Source organism: Humulus lupulus, chromosome 6 (assembly GCF_963169125.1).
Source record: "Humulus lupulus chromosome 6, drHumLupu1.1, whole genome shotgun sequence".
NCBI classification, from domain to species: Eukaryota; Viridiplantae; Streptophyta; class Magnoliopsida; order Rosales; family Cannabaceae; genus Humulus; species Humulus lupulus.
Window position 1 is genome coordinate 99,710,588 of NC_084798.1, and position 17,358 is coordinate 99,727,945.

The following is a 17,358-nucleotide window of genomic DNA, read 5'->3' on the forward strand; positions in this document are numbered from 1 at the left end:
GTTGCAAAGGATATAGAGTGCTAATAATACTCTATATCTGTTAGGTGTGATTTGAAAAGGGGCGACCACAAAGTAATTGGCCACCCCTTGAAAGAATTCATTTATGGGCAAGAATCCCCCTTCCTCGATGTGGTACCTTGACCAGGCATTGAAGGCACCTCCAAACACGTTTGGTCTCTGGTCAGGTGAAGGTTTGACTAGGGTTATCCCAGGAAGACCATACTTCTTGAGATAGTTGTTCACCATCCTCGCGGATATGATGCTAGGAGGCGCAACGTACCAGTCAACGTCTGGCCTAAGGCCGTCGCGAGGTCGGGCTTTAGGATGGATTTCTAGTGGTGCAATGTTTATAGGTTGGGGGTTGGTTGAAGGGTCCTTGGCACGAGGGGTAGGCTGGTTAGAAGGAATGCTGGTTGTTTTCTTTTTTCTACGAGCAGTGTATTTCATGCGACCCATGTTTGGTTAACTAGTTGGAGGGTTGGTTGCTGGGTTTTGTTGTGAAAATGGGAGTTTTGAAAATGACAGTGACGATTGTTCTTGATCCTCGAACAACAGCGCGAGAAGGTCATTGTCGATTGGCCTCTCACCTCCCCAAGGATCGTGCATGAATATCTGAGAATAGAAAATGGGAGACAAGAATCTATGACCAATAGATGGAAGAAGAGGAAGCGTTGGGATAATGTTGTTAGTGTATAAAAGTTAAGCTTTTTTACGACCACCAACATTCTAATGTAAACACTAAAAGTATGCGAGCAGTTTGGAAAAATAGATTGAAAAGCAAAAATAAAAAAAAATACTCAGAGAAACTTTTTGACTCTGAAAACAAGCAGGAAAAGCCCAGATTTTTCCGAAGGCATAAAAATCGAATTTTGACTTCGATTTTGGGCCATAAAATAGTATCTTTACTTCCCACATCAACTTCTAAGTCTCACTTAATTTTTTTACCACTTAAAACTCCTATCCTATCATGTTTCTGCCTACGAACCCGATTACCCCAAAAAAAATTCTCAAAGAACATTAAAAATATCATACCAGAATACCAGAAAGCTCGTGAAATTTATTTTGCATGGTAATACAGAGACAAGGCGATCAAGAAACTTACTTGGATTGCAGATTATGTAGAAGGCACGGATATTGCTGCTCATGATTGGTCGGACATGCCTCGGATCACCGAAATTTTCTGGGTTTCTCTTGGGGATTTTTCTTCTGAGTTCTTGAGAGAGGAAGGTTTAGTAAAAAGTAAAAAACTGAGGCAAGTGATTTATTTATACTGATTGAGGCACAGTAAAAGAGGCAATGATGAGGGTAAGTTTTCGATGCGTGGGAAAGTGTAGTAGCCGTCAAAACTATTTTGGGAAACTACAACAATCATAATTATTTATTTTTTCGAAAAGGCGCTGACAGACGTGACAAGTCAGACGAAGACTTGGTCGCAGTAAAATAAACTTGGGGGGAAGATGTTTACCCAAAAAATATTAACTTAATGACGTGGAAGAATTAACAAGCACGTGGGGTACACATCACCGTTTAGTTGAGTACGATCTGTTCGACCATCGATCAGAAGAGAGTACACTCAACAGAAAGCATATCTCATGGGCAACCAAGCTGGTCGCAGTATTTCAGATATCTTTTATAGATTTGTAATCTCGCAGTTATGTAATAATTGTAATTTCCATTATTATTCATATAAACTTGTATTAAATGTAAATCGAGGCCCACCGGCCCATAAGGAACTCCTTGAGATTATAAATAAGAGTCAAAAAGCTCTAGAGAGGGGACTTTTGGACTTTTGAACTTTGGAATTCTGAGAGAGAATTAGAGTGTTTTTATCCACCAAAATTGTATTCAACCCAAAGCTTGTGAAACTCATGAACCCTAGTTCATTGATCACACTTTTTTGGATTATACATCAATAAGAACACTAAGTGGACATAGGTTATTACCATCACTGAGGCCAAACCACTATAAATCTTTGGTGTCATTTATCTTTTTGATCTTGATTTCATCTCTTTTTTATCGTTTTACTTGACTCCATGTCGTTGACCAGATCAAGGGTCAACAACTAATCTAAGGACTAACTTATTTTTGAACATATAATCATATTTATATTCCACTGTGATTACGTCACTATAAATATGATTAACTATATGCTCAGGATTTAATAGAAGTTTATATTAAACAAATGATCATGAAAATAAAACATGTGAGCAAAGTGATTGACCAAGCCAAAAATGATTTCTACTCTTTTATTGATAATAAAATGAGATTACAAAGAAATTGGATATTAATTAGGGAATAAAACCCCAACAAACTCCAACTTGCACTAATTAAAATTAATGCCTTAATTCTACTGATCCCATGTCCTTGATATGCTTATCAAGTGTAGCTTCTGGTAGTGTCTTTGTAAACAGATCCTCAAGATTTTCTTCAGATGCAATCTTCATAAGCTTCACATCTCCCCTGGTCACATATTCTCAAATTATGTGATACTTCCTTTCTATATGCTTACTCCACTTGTGACTAAGAGGTTGTTTTGAGTTGGCTATCGCTCATGTGTTGTCATAGAACAACACAAGCGCTTTATCCATATCTGGAATAACACCAAGATTTGAACAAAACTTCTTTAGCCAGACTATTTCCTTAGCTGCTTCAAACACAACTATGTACTCAACCTCCATGGTGGAATATGAGATTGTAGACTGCTTTATGCTTCTCCATATCATAGCTCCACCCCCAAGAGTAAACATCATTCCAGAAGTAGACTTCCCTGTCATCAACATCAGTCTAAAAGTCTGAGTCGGTGTAGCCTATAGGGTTTAGAACACCACCCTTGTAGATTAACATATAATCCCTAGTCTGCTTTAAATACTTTAGAATATGCTTAACAACTATCCAATGTTTCGGTCCTGGGTTTGACTGATACCATCTAACTACTCCCATTGCATAGCAGATATCTGGTCTATTACACAAGATAGCATACATCAGACTTCCAACTTCAGATGCGTAAGGAACTTTTCTCATTGCATCTTCATGGTGTTGAGTTCTACTTCTACCAAATATGATCTTGCTCATTTTAATGGCAATGGTGATTTTTATCTCTGGAAAGAGAAGCTGAAGGCTTTTCTTATCCATCAAAATTTAGATGGAGCTTTGGAAGAGGAAACCAAATGGACAGAGACTAGGGTTGAGCATCGGTCAGTTTGAGCAATTTTTTCATATTCTTAAATCCAGAATTCAATTTTCGGTTCGTATTGGTGCGATCCATAAATCGACCAACCAAACCTATTATAGGAAAAAATTGACCATTTTGGACCGTGGTTTGGTTGATTAAATCGACCAAATAGATTTTTTTTAAAATATTAATTTTCATAATTTTCCATTTTTTGGCTTTTGTAATATGAAAATTATTCATTTAACTTGTTAACTTGAAGATTCAAAACCTAAATACATAGAACATAGTTACATCCACAAATTTGAATGTTTGAAACATAATTAAAAGTCCATAAGCATAACCTTAAATCACAACACATTATCAAAAGTGTAATGTCTATTGTTCAATCCAAGACAAGACACAATTAAAACAAAAAGCATACAACCACAAATCACAACATATGGTTAAAGTTTAAACTTAAAGTCCAAAGTCCATAGTCCATTATAACACAAATTAAATCTATGTCTTGGTCGACTATAACACAAATCAAGTTCTAAAGAGTAGACAAAAAACAAAGTCCAATCCAAATTCCAGCATTCATTTCTTGGTTGTATCAAGCAACCATGACCACCTACTCCTAAGACAAAAGAAAGAATAAAATTATAATGTATGACACATGCTACACAATACTTTTAAGAGAAATAAAGCTACTAAACTACAATCTTAGAATTCAACTAGTTACCTTGAGATTTCAGTTATTCTTATTCGTCCCACTCCTGCTCCCAAGCCCACTGCCAAGATTCTCAGGAGCATAGGTAATACACGAGCCATCACCTAAAAATTCTTCAATTAATACAAATAAACTATAATATATATAAAAATATTTCAATTAGCATAAGCTATTAAGTAAATAAATACATTAAAAAACTTGTTCACATGCCTCTAAACCATCAATCTCATCCATGGATTGTCGAAGCACAACATTCTCTTCTGACTCACAAGTATACCAATTTTTAGAAAAAATCAAAGCCTCCACCATCCTCGGGGTTAAGGAACTCCTAAATGAATCTAGGATTCTTCCACCAATATAAAAAGCTGATTTAGATGCTAATGTAGACATCTGAAAAACTAATACATCATTTTCCATACGTGCAACTATTGGATACTTGAATCCATTATGTTTCCACCATTGTAGAATATCAAAGGAAGGATCAAGCTTCTCAACCAATCACTTAAGTAGTATTCAAGATCATTTTCTTCAATGTAATCACTAAGCTATAGTTTCCCTTGAAGAAATGATTATGTAGTGGAATTGATAATAGGTTGAGATGGTTAAGACTGAGATTGAGATGGTTGAGCTTGAGATGACTGAGATGGTTGTTGTTGGTATTGTTGTTCATAAAAAGCATACAGCTGTGCCAAAGTATTTGTCACCAACTTTATAATTTTTTAGCCTCACTTGAAGTGTACACAAATTTGAAACCATGATTCACAACCTATAATGGATAAAGGATATTGGCAATAAATGTCAACATATTCAGATTTTCAATCCTTCCCTAGTACTTGTCATACTTTCGTTTCATACTAACTTCCATACCCCCTAACAAAGTATCAGGATTATAAGCCATAGTAGTTAAATTAGCTTGAACCTTCAAAATATTCGAAAGGAATAGATTGGATGCGACATATAATGACCCACTAAATTGATTAGTAAGATCATAAAATCTCCTTAAAAAGTCAACAAATACAATTTCTTTTTTCCAGTCTAGGTTGGTTTGTGGGCCATCCATTCTTTCTTCGTCAAAGTACTTTGTGTAGTTCGCATCTGCTTCCAAATTCTTAAAACCCTTCATGAATTTGATAGAAGATTCTATCATCAAGTAGGTGAAGTTCCACATAGTAACCACATACAAGCATAATAAGGCTTTTGATTCAATGTTTGTATCCTTGCAACTTTTTTTAAATCTTTTCAGTCTAATTGAAGATGACCGCACATATCTCGCCGCATTTCGAATACTTGAAATTGCATCATTCAACTCTTTCAACCCATCAGTTACTATCAAATTCAAAATATGAGTTGAAGACCTCATATGGAACATAAAACCATTCAATGGAATGTTATTGTCTTTTTCCAACAAGTGCCCCTTCAATTTTCTAAGAGCAACGTCATTTGAGGAGGCATTGTCAACTGTCACTGCAAAAGTTGAGGAGATACCCCACTCATTAAGACAATTTATCAACTTTTTCCCCACCAAGTCCCCTTTATGGCTAGGAACTTGGATAAAGTTGATAATTTCCTTCTGCATTCTCCATTTATCATTAACCCAATGTGCAGTCAAACAGAAATAACAAATATTCCATATTGATGCAAACAATCGGTGGTCAATGACCTTCTGTGCCTCACCAAAGTCGACTTCAACTCTTTTTTTATGATCTAGAAATGCATTGTAAATACCTCTCACAACAGTAAATATTAATGGAAACTTAAATGTGGGAAAGAAATGTTTAATGAGATTTTGAAATCCCTTTCCATCCACGTGCCTAAAGGATAGCTCATCCATAATGATATATTCAGAGATCCATTTCCTAAAAACATTTTGATTAAACCTTAGTGGCAGCCCACTTGAAGCAACTTCTTCTTTGTTGCAGGTTGTTTTCTTTTTAGTGAATCTATTAATAGTTGATTGTTGATTCTTACTTTGCTCAACTCAATCACTGAAATGACACTTCTTACATTTTCTCTCCAAATGTGCCCATAGTGTGCTAGTCCCATTCAACTTTGTATCAGCCAAATAATCTGTGCCACAATAATTGCAAGTAGCCCTTGGCATTGTAGGATCACAAATAGGTAGCATAGTGTAATGATCCCACGCACTCGATGTTGTCTTTCCAACCCTTTGCTTCTTCTCTGATTGTTCAACCTCTTTCCCCTTTCCTTTTTCTTTATCATCTTTCTCGGTCTCTCTGTCTTTTTCCTTATATTGATTTTGTCGATCATTCCTTTTCTTTCGTGTGTTCTCTATTTTCCTTTCCTTCACATGTTCTTTTCCATTAGAACTTGAAAAATTAGTTTCAACATACTCCAACCACTCCCCTATTATCTCTTCTAAATTTTCCTCATTATCCATGTCAATGATCTATTTACATATTTATAATAACTATATTAAAATGGCTAAATATCAAGATTAAAAAAACTAGATCATGCTTGCTTTCATTCCCAATTCATGAAAATAAACTAGAGACAATTTATACAGAATTATAACATCCAAAATAAACATAATTTCAGCAACAAATATAAGGCACAATCAAGTGAGTTCATAAAACTTTCTTACTAAAATTTAAAACACAAAACAAGCACAAGGCATTAATTCACACACTAAAAGCATATAAATTTATCAACCAAATGATCCCACACACTAAATCTCAACCCCAAGAATATGTCAATAACATCACCAATTCAAAATTTCTAACAGTTTCAAAAAAATTAGAATAAAAAATTCTCACTTTAACTCAGCCCTAACTATAACTAATTCCAAACAACCAACACTTAGCACCACTAAATCCATCCAAAAGATGCAAAATGCCAAAACTGAAACTTAATCAACAATGAAATAATAATAAACATACACAAAATTACAATAAAATAACATAACACCAAATAAATCAATAGATAAAAAAATGATACAAACTAAGACAAATGGATTTAAAGATTTATGCCTCTGTGAGCCTCCATGAAGTTGTCAGACTCGGACCTAGAGTGTCGCCGCAGTGGGAAGACACAGGGAGATCTGTGGGTTATGTGGTGTGAGTGACTCCCTAAAACTGACAAATAAATCATGACCGTGAGGAATGTTGGTGAGGTTTGTAGTTGGCGGCTGCGATTAGTGAGTGAGTGAGATTGTGAGACTTGAGGGTGTGTATCTGTAACGCCCCAAGTTACCTAATAAGGCTTAGGGCCTTCATTTGGGGGCCAGGATGGAAAATTATGGAAATTATGTGATTATGTAATATATATATATGTGTGTATTATTATATGATTATGTGAGTTATATTATAATACAACTAGATATGCATGTTTAGGTGTACTAAATATGCATGTGGGCCCAGTTCTGATTAGAAGGGAAATTTTCGTAAGTTGGCTCGTTATGGGTATATTTGGCATATATGTGATATATGTGTGGGACCACATCATTATGTGGATAAATTTGGGTTACTCGACACGAGATGATCTTAGGGAGCAAGCCAGTGGGAAAGTCACATTGAGACCAATACTTGACTCGGAGCGACTCAAGGAGTATTTTGGGTATTTAGTACATTACCGAAATCGAGTAATGGAGAAATTAATTGGTAATTATTTGACAATATTAGAAATAATGCGAATTTGTGAGATGTTAATTATGATTAACGAGATTAGTGGCAAATGACAAGTTTACCCTTCAGGGGCTATGAGAGAGGAATTTGGCCATAGGGGCATTTAGGTCATTTTGGTGCCTATTTAGTGACTTAGTCACTCTTCCCTTCAACAGTAGGAAACCCCAAAAATAGAGCAGCTCTCCCTCGGCTTTTTCTCTCTATCGTTAGTCTCTCCTTCCCTCCATTAAATGTTTGATTTTTGAGGAAACTATGGAATTTTGGAAGCTAAAGCTAAGGGAATTCAAGGCTTGGCTTTGGGATTGGATTAGTTGTAGGTAGGAAGATACAAACCACAGCTAAGGTAAGCTTCAATCTCTATTTTGTTTCAATTGAGTTTTGGATTTTATGGTGTTCTGGAGCTTGAAGCTCAAGGTCTTTGATTGAGTATTTGGTGGAGGTTTTGAGTGGGATAAACATGGGTTTTGATGGTATTAATGTGATGTTAATGTTTGGGGGTTTAAATTATTGTTTTGGAAATGGATTGGGATGGTTTTTAGTTGAGGAAAAACAGGGATTTCTGGGTTTGCAGGGTCATGTCGTGGCCCTGTTATTGGGCGTCGTGGCCTGTGTAAACCCAAGGAACAAAGGTTGTTTTGCCTGGGAGGCATGCTGCGGCCCTTAGGGTCACGTCACGGCCCGTGTCTGGATTTTTCAGACATGGGGGTTTCTGTCCGGGTGGCGAGCCATGACCCTTAGGGGCAAGTAGCTGCATGCCTGGGCAACTTTAGCCAAAAATGGGTTTTAGTCATGGGAATTCAAACATAGGGGTTCGAGATTGACCCTACTATCCGATTTAGTAGAGTTTGACATCCCGGAGACCTTTATTCGCTCATTATTGATGGGATTCTATATTATGGTTGTTGATAACTCTACAAAATAAAGTTATTTTACCATATTTTGTATGACAATTGTTGCTTAGTTCTTGAGCTTTTAATTAATTTATTAAGTTTTAAAGTAATTTTGTAGTTATTAGTCTTATTGTAATTTTCTAAATTTTTATAAGTTTTTATAGATATTTTACTGTTTTACATTGTAATTTAATTATTTAAAATTAGTGTTTTTAGTTTGAATGGTAAAAATATGATTTTATTGAAATTAAATGCCATGTAAATTAATATTTTCATGGAAGTTATATGGTATGTTTTATTAGAGAAAATATTTAATTTTAATTTAGTTTATGATTATTTTGTAGGAAACAATGTTGCATTTTGGTACTTTGGAAAGAAGAGAAAAGAAAAGAATTAAAGCTGAAAAAAGAGAAGGAAAATGTAGCATTTATGAAAAGCTCTCCAAGCCTCCCACCAGCCCAGCCAGCCCAAGACCCCAGGCCCATCACGCATCAGGCCCACCTCTGCCCCTTTTCTCGGCCCAGACCTCCTCCCAACACTTGGGCCTGCTGCTTTCGGCCCACTCCTCCACTCACCCATTTCAAGCACCCTTTGGCCCAACAGCCTACCTGCTTCCCACCAGCCGACTGAACCACCTGGCCCAGCCACCTCCTTAGTCCTCTCTAGCCCAAAAAATGTTCCCTTGTCCCTTTGTCCCCTTTGTTCAAAAATGCCATTTTTTACCCAACTTTTCTACACATTTTCAGCACAAAAATCATCATCACCCCTACAATTTAATAATCTCATTTTGGTTATAAATAAGGGTTTTCAAGACCATTTTGGGGTGCTTAATTTTTGGTTACCATCTTCTTTTATACCATTTTCTCTCTACCATTCTCTCTCCAATTTTGGGGTTTTTCAAGAGCATTTTCAAGTATGTATTTTATTTATTTTGTAATTTCCATTCTAGGTATGTGCTTCTAATCTTTTTCATAAGATTATTAAGATCATGATGAAGCAACTTGTAACTAGATAATATTTATGTTGTATGTTGATTTCCCTTGTAATGCAACAAAGTTTATGGATTTTTCTTCTTCATATATGTCTTTCATCTTTAATATCTCATATTTTAGATTGTTAGATAATATGCACTTTGTTCTTCATTTTGCAAAACATAATATTCTTTGTGTAAGATGTGTCATTAAATTGTACACATCCAATGCTTAGAACAAAAATATTATGTTTTTCCCTATAAATAATGTTATTTGATTTTTTGTAGTTTCATTAGGTTGATTCACATTAAATACTTTGAAATTATACTTTTTGAAAAGTGAAGAAAAATCCTATAGTTTTAAAAGTAATTTGTGCTTAAAATTATAAATATATTTGGAAAATGATAGTTTGACTTATTTTAACTATCAGTAAAACGTGTGAATCAAGATACTAATAACTATTATTAAACTTACATTTTGTGGATTCTAGTATCTTAATAATCTTTCATTTTAACACTTATTTTCAAATCATTATTGGTTTATTTTTATTCTCATAAATAGCTTTATTTTAAATCTTTTATTTTATGTTCATGATATTAAAGCTCATCAATCTTTGGAGCTAGGTTAGAATTTATTAATTTTGGTTTAAAATAGTTTTCTTTTTAATTTTAGACAACTCCTTTGGGTTCGATCTCGTGCTTACATGAACACTATATTTCATATACGATTCGTGCTCTTGCGAGTTATAAATTTTTAAAACATACTTGTTTCGGGTCCATCAAGTTTTAGTAACATTATTCAGCTTTCTATAGTCTATGCACACTCTCCACCCCGTTTGTACTCTAGTAGGGATTAATTCATTTTTCTCGTTTTCAACAACTGTGATCCCAGACCTCTTAGGCACAACTTGACTGGACTAACCCATTGACTATCAGAAATAGGGTAAATGATACCTACATCTAATAATTTTATGACCTCTTATCTAACTGCTTCTTTCATATTTGGATTTAGCCTTCTTTGACATTCCTGAGAGATTTTAGCATTTTCTTCTAGATGGATTCTATGCATACATATGGATTGACTAATTCCTATAATGTCTCCAATGGTCCAACCTATGGCTTCTTTATGTTTTCTAAGGACATCTAACAATTTATCTTCTTATTCTTTATCTAAAGTGGATGCTATGATAATAGGTAAGGTTTCAGACTCTCCTAGAAAAGCATATTTTAAATTTTCTGGCAAAGGTTTAAGGTCTAACTTTGGAGACTCAGAAATTGATTGAACATGTTCTAAAGGTGAAAAAGGTTCAACTTTGGTTTCATTTAAGGGTATAGACTCTAGCAAAGAATTCACATCATCATTAGAATCATCAACATGCAAGTTCATACCAAAGTATTTTTCACAAAAGTCAAGTAAGTCGTCTCCATCCTCTTCACAAATACTATCTATCATGTTAACTTCATGCACTTCCTAACACTCAACATATTTAACAACATTAAATACATTCAATTCAACAATCATATTTCCAAAAGATAATTTCAAAACACCATTACGACAATTTATGATTTCATTAGATGTGGCTAAGAGTGGTCTACCTAAAATCATAGGAATTTGAGCATGCCTTTTGGATTATGCAATGCACCTGCGACTTTTCAAAGGTGTATGATTTCAATTTTTTCTTACATGGTTGAAAGATTTCTTGAAGTGTTCATGGATGACTTTTCTGTATTTGGTTGCTCTTTCGATGAATGTTTGCACCATCTTTCACTTGTTCTAATTCGTTGCAAAGAGAAAAATCTTGTGCTTAACTGGGAAAAATGTCATTTTATGGTTAAAAAAGGAATTTTTTTAGGGCATGTAATCTCATCTGAGGGAATAGATGTTGATAAAGCTAAAGCTGATCTTATTTCAAAACTTCCCCCACCAAAATTTTTGAAAGAAATTAGATCATTCTTAGGCCATGCCGGTTTCTATAGAAGAGTTATAAAAGACTTTAGCAAAATTTCTCGGCCTTTATGCCATTTACTTGGAAAATAAAATGCTTTCGTCTTTGATAATAATTGCCATGTTTCCTTTGAAAAATTGAAAAAATTGTTGACTACTGCACCCATTATTCGACCCCCTGATTGGAAAATACCTTTTCAAATAATGTGTGATGCTTCTGTTTATGCTATAGGTGTTGTCTTAGGACAAAGACATAAAAAAATACCTCATGTAATTTACTATGCTAGCAAAACTTTAAATGATACTTAATTAAATTATTCCACAACCGAGAAAGAATTGCTTGCTGTTGTTTTTGCATTAGAGAAATTTAGGTCTTATCTGTTAGGATCTAAAATTATTGTCTATTCTGATCATGCTGCATTAAAATATCTCTTGTGGAAAAAAGATGCTAAATCTCATTTGATCCGTTGGATCCTACTTTTACAAGAATTTGACCTAGAAATACGTGATAAAAAGGGATATGAAAATGTTGTTCCTGATCATTTATCTAGACTAGTTGTTGAAACTATACATGCCTCCACTTCTATCACTAAAACTTTTCCTAATGAACAATTGATGCATGTTTCTTCATTGCCTTGGTATGCTGATATTGTTAATTATTTGATCACTAAAGAAATACCATCTCATTGGTCTAAGCATGATAAATCTAAATTTTATTCTGAGGTGAAAAACTTTATTTGGGATGATCCTTACTTATTTAAATAATGCCCTGATCAAATAATTAGAAGATGCATTCCAAATTGTGACCAGTCTAAAATCATTTCTTTTTGTCACGATCATGCATGTGGATGACATTTTAGTGGTAAGAAAACAACTTCTAAAGTTTTACAATGTGGATTTTATTGGCCTACTATCTTTCATGATACATATGTTTATTGTAAAGCTTGTGAACGTTGCCAAAAGTTAGGAAGTTTAACTAAAAGAAACATGATGCATTTAAATCCTATTCTTATTATTGACATATTTGATGTTTGGGGCATTGATTTTATGGGACCATTTCCTAACTCTTTTGGTAATTTTTATATTCTTGTTGGAGTTAATTATGTGTCTAAATGGGTTGAAGCTATTGCATGCCACACTAATTACCACAAAGTTGTGCTTCAGTTTTTTGAAAGAAAATATATTTTCCCGTTTTGGTTCACCACGTGCTATCATTACTGATAACGGTACACACTTTTGTAATAAGCCATTTGAACATTTGATGATACAATATGGCATTACGCATAAAGTCTGAACACCTTATCACCCACAAACTAGTGGTCAAGTTGAAGTGTCTAATAGGGAAGTTAAGCACATTTTAAAAAAAACTGTGAATCCAACTAGGAAAGATTGGTCCTTAACACTCACTAATGCATTACGGGCGTATCGTACTGCGTACAAAATGCCCATAGTCATGTCACCCTGTAGACTTGTGTATGGGAAGGCATGCCATTTACCTGTTGAGTTAGAACATAGAGCCTTTTGGGCTATTAAGCAGTTAAATTTTTCTCTAGACAAGGCAGGTGCGAAAAGAAAACTTCAATTGAATTTATTAGAAGAAATTATGAATGATGCATATGACTATTCAAAAAAATATAAGGATCGTATGAAAATTTATCATGACAAAAATATTTTGAGAAAAGATTTTTCTCCAGGTCAAAAAGTCATTTTATACAACTCTCGTTTGTATTTATTCCTGGGAAAATTACGCTCTAGGTGGTCCAGTCCTTACTTTATTCGTATTTTTTTTCCACATGGAGCTATTGAAATTGAAAATCCTAAAAATGGTGATATATTTCAAGTTAATGGACAAAAATTAAAACAATTTTTAGAATTGAAAACCGATGAAGTGGATGAAATCCTCCTTGAGGAGCCTATTTACCAAGTTATTTGATTTCTTGCAATTACTCTTTGTAACTTGTGTTTATCTGTTTTGTTATTTTTTTGTGTTTGTTTTCATGTTTACTTTTGTGTCTTATACTTTTTGTTAAGTATTTCTTGCTCTCTTGATGTTGCACCACGATGAGGTGCGACAATTCTAAACTCTAACCTCTTGTCAATTTTAATTTATATTTATATTTTGACACATTGAGGACAATGCATAAATTAAGTTTAGGGGTAGTGAGTTTAATGGTTGTTTACCATTCATTATATTGAAAATGAGAGTAGAATTGTGTTAAGTTTGTTTTGAATTTTTTTTTTTATATATATATATAAATAAATAATGTTTTATTGTGTTTTAGTGTTTTGTGTTAAAAAAAAATTGTGTTAAGTTTGTTTAGAAAAAAAATATTTGGTGATATTTTTCATTTTCAATGATAAAAATCTTGATTGAGTTTGAGTTTAATTCTCTTAAAAATATGAATAATTTTTAAGCTTTGTCTTCAATTATTGGGTCAATTTTGCTTGTAAAAAAAATTATATTTTTCATAACAAGAACATTTTTTCCTATAAGTTTAAGTGAAAAATAGTTTTAATGAAAAACTCTTTTTTTTTAAAAAAGCGAAATTGACAATTTAATTAATTACATACACTTAACTTTTAATCATAATAATTTTTTAGAATTATTTTCATTGTGCAATTTTTAAGAAAATCCTTTTTATATCACCAATAAAAAAATGTATGTTTTATTTTTTATTTTGCTTGGGGGTGTGATAGCTCTACAAAATAGAGTTATTTTACCATATTTTAAATGACAATTGTTGATTAGTTCTTGATTTTTTAACTAATTTATTAAGATTTTAAGTAATTTTGTAGTTATTAGTCTTATTGTAATTTTCTAGATTTTTATATATTTTTATAGATATTTTATTTTTTTATGTTGTAATTTAATTATTTAAAATTAGTGTTGTTAGGTTGAATGCTAAAAATATGATTTTATTGAAATTAAATTTTAATTAATATTTTCATGGAAGTTATATGGTATATTTTATTAGTGAAAATATTTAATTTTAATTTAGTTTATGATTATTTTGTAGGAAACAATGTTGCATTTTGGTACTTCGGAAAGAATAGAAAAGAAAAGAATTAAAACTGAAAAAAGAGAAGGAAAATGTGGCATTTATGAAAAGCTCTCCAAGCCTCCCACCTGCCCAGCCAGCCCAAGCCCCCAGGTCCATCACGCATCAGGCCCGCCTCTGCCCTTCCTCTCGGCCCAAACATCCTCCTAGCACTTGGGCTTGCTGCTTTCGGCCCACTCCTGCACTCACCCAATCCAAGCATCCTTCGGCCCAGCAGCCGCCTGAACCACCTGGCCCAACCACCTCTTTGGTCCTCTTGAGCCCAAAAAAATGTTCCTTTGTTCCTTTGTCCCCTTTGTTCAAAAATGTCATTTTTTACCCAACTTTTCTACACATTTTCACAACAAAAATCATAATCACCCTACAATTAACCTATACTTGCCATATTATTATTTATTTAATTAATTTAATCAATTTAATTAATTTAAATTGATTATTTTAATAATCTCATTTTGGCTATAAATAAGGGTTTTCAAGACCATTTTGGGGTGCTTAATTTTTGGTTACCATCTTCTTTTCTACCATTTTTTCTCTACCATTCTCTCTTCCATTTTGGGGTTTTTCAAGAGCATTTTCAAGTATGTATTTTATTTATTTTGTAATTTCCATTCTAGGTATGTGCTTCTAATCTTTTTCATAAGATTATTAAGATCATGATGAAGCAACTTGTAACTAGATAATATTTATGTTGTATGTTGATTTCCCTTGTAATGCAACAAAGTTTATGGATTTTTCTTCTTCATATATGTCTTTCATCTTTAATATATCATATTTTAGATTGTTAGATAATATGCACTTTGTTCTTCATTTTGCAAAACATAATATTCTTTGTGTAAGATGTGTCATTAAATTGTACACATCCAATGCTTTGAACAAAAATATTATGTTTTGCCCTATAAATAATGTTATTTGATTTTTTGTAGTTTCATTAGGTTGATTCACATTAAATACTTTGAAATTATACTTTTTGAAAAGTGAAGAAAAATCCTATAGTTTTAAAAGTAATTTGTGTTTAAAATTATAAATATATTTGGAAATGATAGTTTGACTTATTTTAACTATCAGTAAAACGTGTGAATCAAGATACTAATAAGTATTATTAAACTTAAATTTTGTGGATTCTAGTATCTTAATAATCTTTAATTTTAACACTTATTTTCAAATCATTATTGGTTAATTTTTATTCTCTTAAATTGCTTTATTTTAATTCTGTTGATCCTGATTTTGGTCAACTAACACGGAGTCAAAATACGCTTGACGTGGATGAATGCGTTGAAAAGAACGTGATGACGAAAATAATAAGAACACGATATTTTATAGTGGTTCGGCCCCAGAATATGGTAATAACCTACGTCCACTTAGATTGTTATTGATGTGGGAGTCAAAGGAGTGATCAAAGAACTAGGGTTCAATGAGTTTCACTAACCTCTGAAGAACAAGACAATATCTCAGATAGAATTACTCTAGTCTCAAATAATTCGAAAGCCAAAAGTCCCTTCCTTGAGCTATCTTTCTCTATTTATAGGCTCAAGGGGGATTACATGAATTTGTTACATATATTCTCTCCTAAATAATCGGATACTCAGGAGATTGTGGGAGTCAATTTCGGGATTTACAAAGATATTTATAGAAACATCATGAAATATGTGGAACCATCGACCAGACTGGTCGCAGGTAAGACTAGGCCGCCTACTGCTTATAATGTGCCTTCTGGTCGATATCCTAGCAGAGTTCCTCCAAGTGTCAGCCACGTGTCTAGGAATCACTTGCCACGTCATCTATGCCAGTTTTTTGGATAACAAATTCTTTTATTTTATGTTCATGATATTAAATCTCATCAATCTTTGGAGCTAGGTTAGAATTTATTAATTTCGGTTTAAAATAGTTTTCTTTTTTTTATTTTAGACAACTCATTTGGGTTCGATCTCATGCTTACACGAACACTATATTTCATATACAATTCGTGTGCTTGCGAGTTATAAATTTTTAAAACATACCCGTTTTGGGTCCATCAGTTGTTACTAGGTTACCACTAGGGGCTCAGAAACGGGATCGTGCTCGATGGTCGTTCATTGGTAACCTGTGCTTGGACCAAATGTAAGAAAACTGCACCCAGTATGTGATACATGTGACATACATGATTAGAGCTTGGCCTTGTCCCTTGTAAATGCGCAAGATTATGATTATGCATGTGATTATTGATGAAGCATGTTGAGTGCTCTATTTATGGATATTTTTTATATGATGAATGTATGTTGGCATTATATACTTTAGTAAAGCATTGACTTATTAGTCGTGGTTCACAATAGCGTCGACCGCTGGTTGTACAACATTGACTTATTAGTCAAGGTTAGCAATAGCACTGTGCGCTCGTCGTTTTGGTTAGGCTAACCAGAAGTGTCAGGTACGCTTATACAGAGGATAGGGCTAAGAGACCCAGGGTGACTTATTAGTCCCATATCCTACGATTGACTTATTAGTCAAGAACGACGTTAGCACGTAGAGTGGTGGTCAGCGCCAGGTATGCTTATACAGAGGATAGGGCAAAGGGACCCGGGGTGACTTATTAGTCACATATCCTAGCATTGACTTATTAATCAAGAACGACCTTAGCACATTGCGTGCTGGTCAATGTCAGGTACGGTTATATAGAGGATAGGGCTAAGGGCCCCAGGGTGACTTAGTAGTCCCATATCCTAGCATTAACTTATTAGTCATGGATGACATTAGTATTGTGAGTGTTGGTCGTAAGGCATTTACTTATTAGTCAAGGAAGACATTAGCACGGTGAGTGCTAGTCATAAAGCATTGACATATTAGTCAAGGGCGGCATTAACGCACTGGGTGTTGGTCGTAAGGCATTGACTTATTAGTCAAGCATGGAGATAGCACGTTGAGTGATGGTCCAGATGATTTAGGTTAACCTAAAGCGCATTATGCACTTGACCGACCTATTGGTCGGGGAAAACTCA